The following is a 7,856-nucleotide window of genomic DNA, read 5'->3' as shown; positions in this document are numbered from 1 at the left end:
AGAGGGGGGAAGGAAATGGGGAGAGAGCAGGAGCATAAAGCAGGAAAGCAGGGACAAGAGGGCAAGAGAGAGAGGAGGGGGGCAAGCAGCCCCTTTTATAGTGAGTCAGGCCTACTTGGCTGTTGCCAGGTAACTGTGAGTCAAAGCTTAGACAGAATGCTAACACTCTCCCTTTTATCTACAATAAACTTTCTCCCCCACCATACCGAGGAGCAGTCACATCCTTTCCTCTCATTATTATTTCTTTTCTTCATTCAGTCATTGTCTCCTCTAAGTTTCTCTGTGGCCTCCTGCTACAGAAGGCTGTGCTCTGGGCACCACATGGTTGTTGCTGTCAGAGCAGCTGGGATTACCCACGTGAGACCCTCACAAGATCGAACCCACTAACATTCACGGTGGAAGGAGAGTGGGCTCGTGGGCTTGTGAAAGTGCTGCACTCGACACAAGGCCCTGCTCCTCCCAGGATGAATAGCAGTTACTAGTTGTTGGGTTAGAGACTGAAGTGGTGCCATTGCCTGTAAGTTGTCTATACTCCTGTGGGTGTCCCCTCCTCACGCTCCTGTAAGTACCCACCCAAACTGAACTCATTGATTCACCGAGGTAAGCAAACATGAGGTCTAGTTTTGGTGCCCTGCTAGGGGTGAATAGATAATTGTTTATATTTTCCCAGGAAAGACAGGGACATAAGGGGAGCCAAAAATAAGCCGGGCAGTGTGGCACTCACCTTTGATCTAAGCACTTGGAAGGCAGAGGCAGGCAAGATCCCTGAGTTCCAGGCCAGCCAGGACTAAACCCTATCTTGAAGTACACCAAAACAAACAAACAAACAAACACCCCAAAGATGCATCTGAGAGGAGCCTTTGCGTTGTCTTCCCTGAGTACGACTGAGCTGAGCCAACTGAGCTCCTTCTGAGGAGGGGCAGAGCCAGAGGCATCTGGAAGAGTCCAGAGTGAGCTTGACCCTGAGCTGGGCCAGGGAGAATGGGAGGGGGAAGGGAGAAGGGCGAACCAGGAGACCAGAAGATCAAGAGGCCAAAACGACTGGATTACATAGGGAAGAGCTACTGGGGAAGGGAAGCCCAGCCCAGTTCCTGGGTTGGAGAAGATTAGGGTTAGGCATAGGGTAGACCAGGCATAGGCCAGGAGGACTTTATGGCAGGTAGGGACTGAGAGGTGCTGGGAGAGCCTGGCAGCCAGTGTCAGCTTTGAGATGTTAATAGGAACCCCGTCAATCACCAATCAAAAGCACTGCCCCACAGACATGCCTACAGGTCTGTCCGATGGAAGCCGGTCCTAGGTGGAGTTTAAAGGAGAAACTTATCGTTTCTTTGGAAAGTCAGTTATGTCAAATGATGTTTTGCTGGGGCACACGGGTGGAAAGAGGTCTTGCAGACACAGGAAAGAATGGTTTGTGTCAAATTGTCAAAAAGTTAAGCAGCACAAGCGAGCCCTAGCAAATAACGTCCCAAAGTCAGTGTATGAGTTCACCCCTCCCCCAGCAGTGCATGAGGATACCCCCACACCCCATCCCCACCCACAGACTTGACTTTGTAGCCATCTCTGCTGGTGGGCAGTAAGATCCAGGAGGCTTTTAATTTTTACTTCCCACCCAGGCATGGCAGCTCACGCCTTTGGCCTCAGAATTTGGGAGGCAGGGACAGGTGGACTGAGCAGGTGGCTCTCTGTGAGTTCAAGGGCAGCCTGGTATACAAGGCTAGTTCCAGGACAGTCATAGTTGATGTGTTTATAAAAAGATAAAGAGAGAAGGAACATGTTCTATGGAGGTGTGGTCAGGTGCGGGGGAAGGGGGAGCCTCTGCAGGCCCATGCTGAGGCATCCCTTCCCCCTGAGGGACCAGCCACACAACAAACAGTATTGTAGAGAATAGAAGAATCGAGTTTATTAAGGAGTTAAGAGGGGAGTAGAGGCAGAGAAAGGGAGAGTAGAGAAGTGGAGGAGTAGAGGCCGGCCATGAGCACGTGGAGAGAGAGGGGAGAAGGGAATGGGGAAAGTGGGTAAGGGGTGCAGGGACGGTGGGAGCAAGAAGGCAAGAGACCAAGAGAGGAAGAAGAAAGTGAGGAGGGGGCAAGCAGCCCCTTATATAGTGGGTTAGGCCTACTCTGCTATTGCCAGGTAACTGTGGGGTGGAGTTTTGACAGAATGCTAACAATAGTTATGTAACAGACCATGTCTTAAACAATGTTTTTTTCACTTCCCTCATGTCTTAGGGTTTTTCTAGCTGTGAAGAGACATCATGACCAAGGCAACTCTTATAAAGGACAACATTTCATTGGGGCTGGCTTCCAGTTCAGAGCTTTAGTCCATTAACATCGTGGAGGGAAGCATGGTGGCCTGCAGGCAGACATGGTGCTAGAGGAGATTCACAGGCAGCAGGAGACTGGGTTCCCCACTGGTCAGACCTGAGCTCCTAAGGCCTCAAAGCCCACCTCCACAGTGACACCTTTCCTCCAACAAGGCCACACCTCCTAATAGTGCTACTTCCTGGGCCAAGCATTCAATCACTGAGTCTTCGGGGATAGGGTGGGTTGGGGCAAACCTATTCAAACCTCCATACCTGATGACTGTTTAAAGGAACCATTATTTATATGGCGCTGGGCATGTGCTAATCTCCTCTGTAGGGTTCTCATCACAGCTCATCCCAGCCTTCTGCCTTTGATTTTTAAAGCTTCAGGCATGACTCCTCTGTAAGACTTATGTATTGCTAGCGTCCTCTCCCAGTGTGTCCTCTTTTTACTCTGCCAATGGCTTCTGATAGTTGTACTCCTGACTCCCCGTGGCCAAATCTGGTATACCAACATAGACAGATGATCGCAACATGCTACTAAAATCAGCCACTTCAAAGGGGCCAAGGCTGCCTCGGTTCTGAGGTGGCTCACAGCAGTGGTACTGGTGTCTGGGTGCTGGTTTTTACAGCTCCATGTCAGCATCAGTGGCTCTGAGGGCAAGGAGGCTGGGCATGCTGATGGGCTTATTCATCTTACTGATAACCTTCGCTCCCAGGTCCTCACTGCAACGCCTTGCCGTGATGACCAACCAAGCCACAGACCCTAACTCCTTGTTTCTGATTGCAACTGGTATTTTGTTGTTCTTCTTATTTTATTTGCTGTGCGTGTGTGGTGTTTTGCCTTCATGCACAGCTAGATACCACATACATGCAGTACCAATGGAGACCAGAAGAGGGCATCAAATGCCCTAGATTTAGAGTTAGTTGTACGCCTCCATGCGGGTGCCAAAAATGGGTTGTGTTTTAAAAGCTGATGGCAGTGTTTGGGAAATTCTCCAATCTTTAGGGGGCGGAGCCTAGCTAGAAGAAGCAAGCCAGTAGTGGTAAGAATATTTATCCTTGACTCTTTCCTGTCCACTCTTCTGCCTCCTGCCCACCTTGTTGCAAAGGGCTCTGCTCAACCAGGCCCTCCTTTTCCTGATGGAATGTCACGTGTGAAACCATGAGCCTTTATTCCCTGAAGCTGTTCTCCCGGGTGCTTTGATCATATCTCTGCAAAGGTCACTGGAGTGCTGAGTAGTGGGTTTGTTTGGTTGGTTTTTTTTTTTTTTTTGATTAATTTAAATCTTTTGATCAATTAATTTTATGTGTATGGATGGATATTCTGTCTGCATGTATGTCTGTGGGCTAAAGTGAGTGTCTGCTACCTGAAGAGAGCAGAAGCAGATGTCGGGTCTACTTGGGAGGGGAGAACTGATTCTCAAAACATTTCTTCTAACACACCATGGCACCCATGTGCCCACAACTATGCACACACACAAATAAAAAATAAAACTTAAAGAAATAGATCCCCACCCCCCCACACACCACATGGCTAAATATATAAATACCATGGCAATGCTATATTCAAGAAGAATAGCTGTTAGTGTTGTGTGCCCAGGAGTAGTCCTGGCTTGTTCAGGAAAGTCTTGGTCTCTTCTGTTTCTGTAGTTTGAGTTTAGTAGTGTTCTTCTCTTTCTGTTGCATGGATCAGTCGGGGAAGCATGGGTATTAGCTGGCTACCTGATCTAATCGAGAGCCAGAGCCATCTAATCCAGGAGAGGGCTCATCTAAGAAGCTGGGATTCAGTCCCAAGCAAAGGCCATCCTCTCATGCATTGATCCACACAGCAAATATGGCAACCAGAGGGAACAAGGAACTTTCATCACCATCAATCTCGTTGTAAGGGAGAAATGGGATGCTGGTGTTGCTAACTCAGAACAGCACACAGAACACAGTCAGATCCTCTCTACAGTCATGTGTTGCTGCCAACATAGTGGACAATGGGATGGGCAGGAAGGTTGTTGTTCTCAGTGCGTTACTGCCTCCAGCAAATGGTCTTAGACCTTATTACTGCGTTACACACACACACACACACACACACACACACACACGCATACACACACACACACACGCATACCACAGAGAGACAGACACACACACCACACAGAGACACCCCCCCACACCACACAAATACAGAGACACACAGACAGAGACATACACACAAGCAGAGACACACACACACATACCACATACACCACACACATAGACACACATACACGCACACACATGCACACACACATCATATAAACAGCCCCACACGCATACACAGACAGACAGACAGACAGATACAGCACAGCACACACACGGAGTCAGGAACATAAAAGATTCTCAGAAAGCAAGCAGGAACATAACACAGTGTATCATCCAGAGCATGGTGAGACTGGTTACATTGTTCTTAGAGGTCAGTTAATTCTGAACAAGCTGGATCCAGTATAGAACTGCATCATTATAAATGATCTCAGAGCACATTGCCTGTAACTCAGTTACAGGGTAGGTGAAAAGTCTGATGTGTAATGGCCATATCTTCTCTCGGACAAACCATTCCTACCAATACACAGAAGAACGGTAGAAAGTTAATGCTTTTATTTACTTATTTATTTAGGTTTTGTTTGTATGTATTTTTTAAGACAGGTTCTCAGAGTCTTTCCGACTGGACTGGAACTCTATGTAAACCAGGCTATCCTCCAGTTCACAGAGACCCACCTGCCCCTGCTTCTGCCCCTGCCTCTCTGCCACTGCCTCTTTGCCTCTGCCCCTGCCTCTGCCTCTACCAAATGCTGGGATACCACACCCAGTAGAGAGCCAGACAAATGACTAAATGCTTAAATATATCTTTTCCTCTAAAGACAACCTTCACATTACTTCTTTTCATGGTGTTCTTCAACTTTGTTCACATTCAGACAAAGTTCAATCAACATTAGAATAACAATTCCCAACCCACATTGTGCCTGAATGGCTGATTTCAAGTCCCCATTCACAGATCAGACTGAACTTTGTTAAGGCTGGAATTTTTTTTTAAATTTGACTGATTGTTCTTTTTTCAAAATCCCTACTTCTTTGTGCTGAATTCTCCATTTACATCCGCAGTGTCTTCCTGATTTCCTTTAACTCCTCATCCCTATTCTGAGGGCTTTCGATGGTCTTTTGATGTTTTATCATTTGTTTGTTTTATGTGTGGGTACATGCATGCATAATTCATGTATGCCAGGAGACAGGACACCTTGCAGGGCTCACTCCACTCCTTCTACTATGTGGGGCCCAGGGTTTGAACTCAGGTCCTTGGGTTTTGGCTGCAAGTACCTTTACCAGATGAGCCATCTCCTAACCCCCATTGGAGGTTTTTGTAATAATTCTCTAGAATCTTTATCAGGCAAGAGGGCACTCTGTTTTTTCCTTATCTTACAAGAAAGTAATTGAAATTGTTGTGTCTCTTGTGTGTGTGTGTGTGTGTGTGTGTACATTTATTGTGTTCCTACCTTGAGATTTGTGTGTCTGGTGGGCAGAGATTTCTACCATTTTTGCGGATGGCTTTCTTTTGAAGATGTGCCTTTGGGTATCAGCTTGTTACATAATGTTGGTGCTACATAACCAGAGTGGTTATTATAGTATCATCACCCTGTAGCTTTGTGATTAGTGACATTACAAATTGCAATGAATCTGGGAAGCCCCACTGCCTTTGTGACCAATGCAACCGTCAGAATAGTCTAGCTAACTGTCCAGGCAGCTATGGCATAAACAGGAAAGTGTACCAGGGTAATCCGCAGAGACTATTTTTTACAGTACAAACTGCCCCTACTCGGTGATAAGAGCTTCCTAGTCCCAAACAGCATGGGACTAAGAAGCTGTGTCAGGAGCCACAGCGCCCCCTTGTGGGTGACCTAGTGCTAAAAGTGGTGTGTACTCAGACAAGGTACACCATGCTCCTTGACTGGCAGCCAGAATCATAGTGTTCCTATATATATTGTTGGTGGCTTTGGTGGGAGAAGTAAGACTTTAGCATCCCCACAGCTTGGACCTACTTTGTGCACTGTCGGGGCAGCTGAGGTACTTGTGCATTCATTATGATGGGTGGGAGCTGTATGGGTGGCCACCATCAGTCCCGGTACAGCACGAGACACATTCAGCTTTGTCTGCACCCTGATCTCACAGGACAACCTACCTGGTCTTCCAGCTCCTCAGGGTGACACCTTCCACATCCCTCCATGGTTGCAACAACTATAGCCTGCAGTGCAGAACACCAGTGAGTTTGTCAGAATAACTTTGCCGGAGAAGCTGGGTTCTCAGGACAGCTGTAGAGTTTGCTGGACTCATGCTCCCTTAGGGGAAGTCATCCTGGCACCTTAGCACTGGCTGTGGATGGGGAGAGCTCTCTCTCTCTCTCTCTCTCTCTCTCTCTCTCTCTCTCTCTCTCTCTGGATCTTACAAGCTCCTAGTCTTTCCCTGATTTCCAGGGTCCTCCCACAGCCACCGGGCTTAAAATGTAACAACACACTTGCCCTTTCGGTGGTGTCTTGTCCTCTTACCTCTAGCTCCTAAGTGCAGGGATCACAGGCATGCTACACCACACCAAGCTTAGGCAGTACTGAGGGTTGAGCCCAGGGCTTTGTGTATCTAGAGAAGCACTCTACCAACTGAGTTACCACCCTAGCCCCGTTCCTTTTCTGTTTTCCAGAGGGCTCAGCACCTGCAGCTGCCTTGAAAGTCTCCTATGTCACACTGAAACAGTATCTCCTTAAAGGTCCGGAGGTAGAAAACAGATGAGTTACAAGTGCTGGAGGTAGAGTGATGGGCCTGACCAACCCTAAAGGCTTCACATAAGGGAGCATCCTAGTGACAAAGCCAGTCTGTGCCCCGTGGCTTCGGGCTTGTGTCCACACACGTGATAAGTTCTCAGGCAATTGTGCATACACTGTGGCTTTGCCAGTTTCCTAGTTGTGACTGTATGTTGCGCTTCTAGAAGACATTAGTTAACCACCGAGGGGAAGTAGGTGAAGTGGAGGGAGTCTACACATTATCCCCTAACTTCCAGTAAATTGGGGATTATTTGAAAATAAACGTTAAACAATCTGGGGCTGGAGAGATGGCTCAGTGGTTAAGAGCACTGACTGTTCTTCTAGAGGTCCTAAGTTCACTTCCCAGCAACCACGTGGTGGCTCACAACCATCTGTAATGGGATCCTATGCCCTCTTTTGGTGTGTCTGAAGAGAGTGACAGTGTACTCACATACATTAAATAAATAAATAAATATTTTTAAAAAACAACCTGGAAACATTACTCCTCCTCCTAGCCAATGCTAACTAGAAACAAACAGTAAATAAACATGTATATTCGTATTATATGAATGTGTGGGTATGTTTGTTGTTGAGGAAGACAATCAAAATGAAGTGGTGGTGCTGTAGGGCACTAGAATCCAGGCTGCAGGCCATTGTTAGTCAGGTCCCACACATCCACAGCTGAACTTTTGAACTGGGCCAAACCACAGTTTCCTGAAACATTGTTTCCCAACCTC

Source organism: Mus pahari, chromosome 5, assembly GCF_900095145.1.
Source record: "Mus pahari chromosome 5, PAHARI_EIJ_v1.1, whole genome shotgun sequence".
Lineage (NCBI taxonomy): Eukaryota > Metazoa > Chordata > Mammalia > Rodentia > Muridae > Mus > Mus pahari.
Note: the sequence above shows the minus strand (reverse complement) of the source record.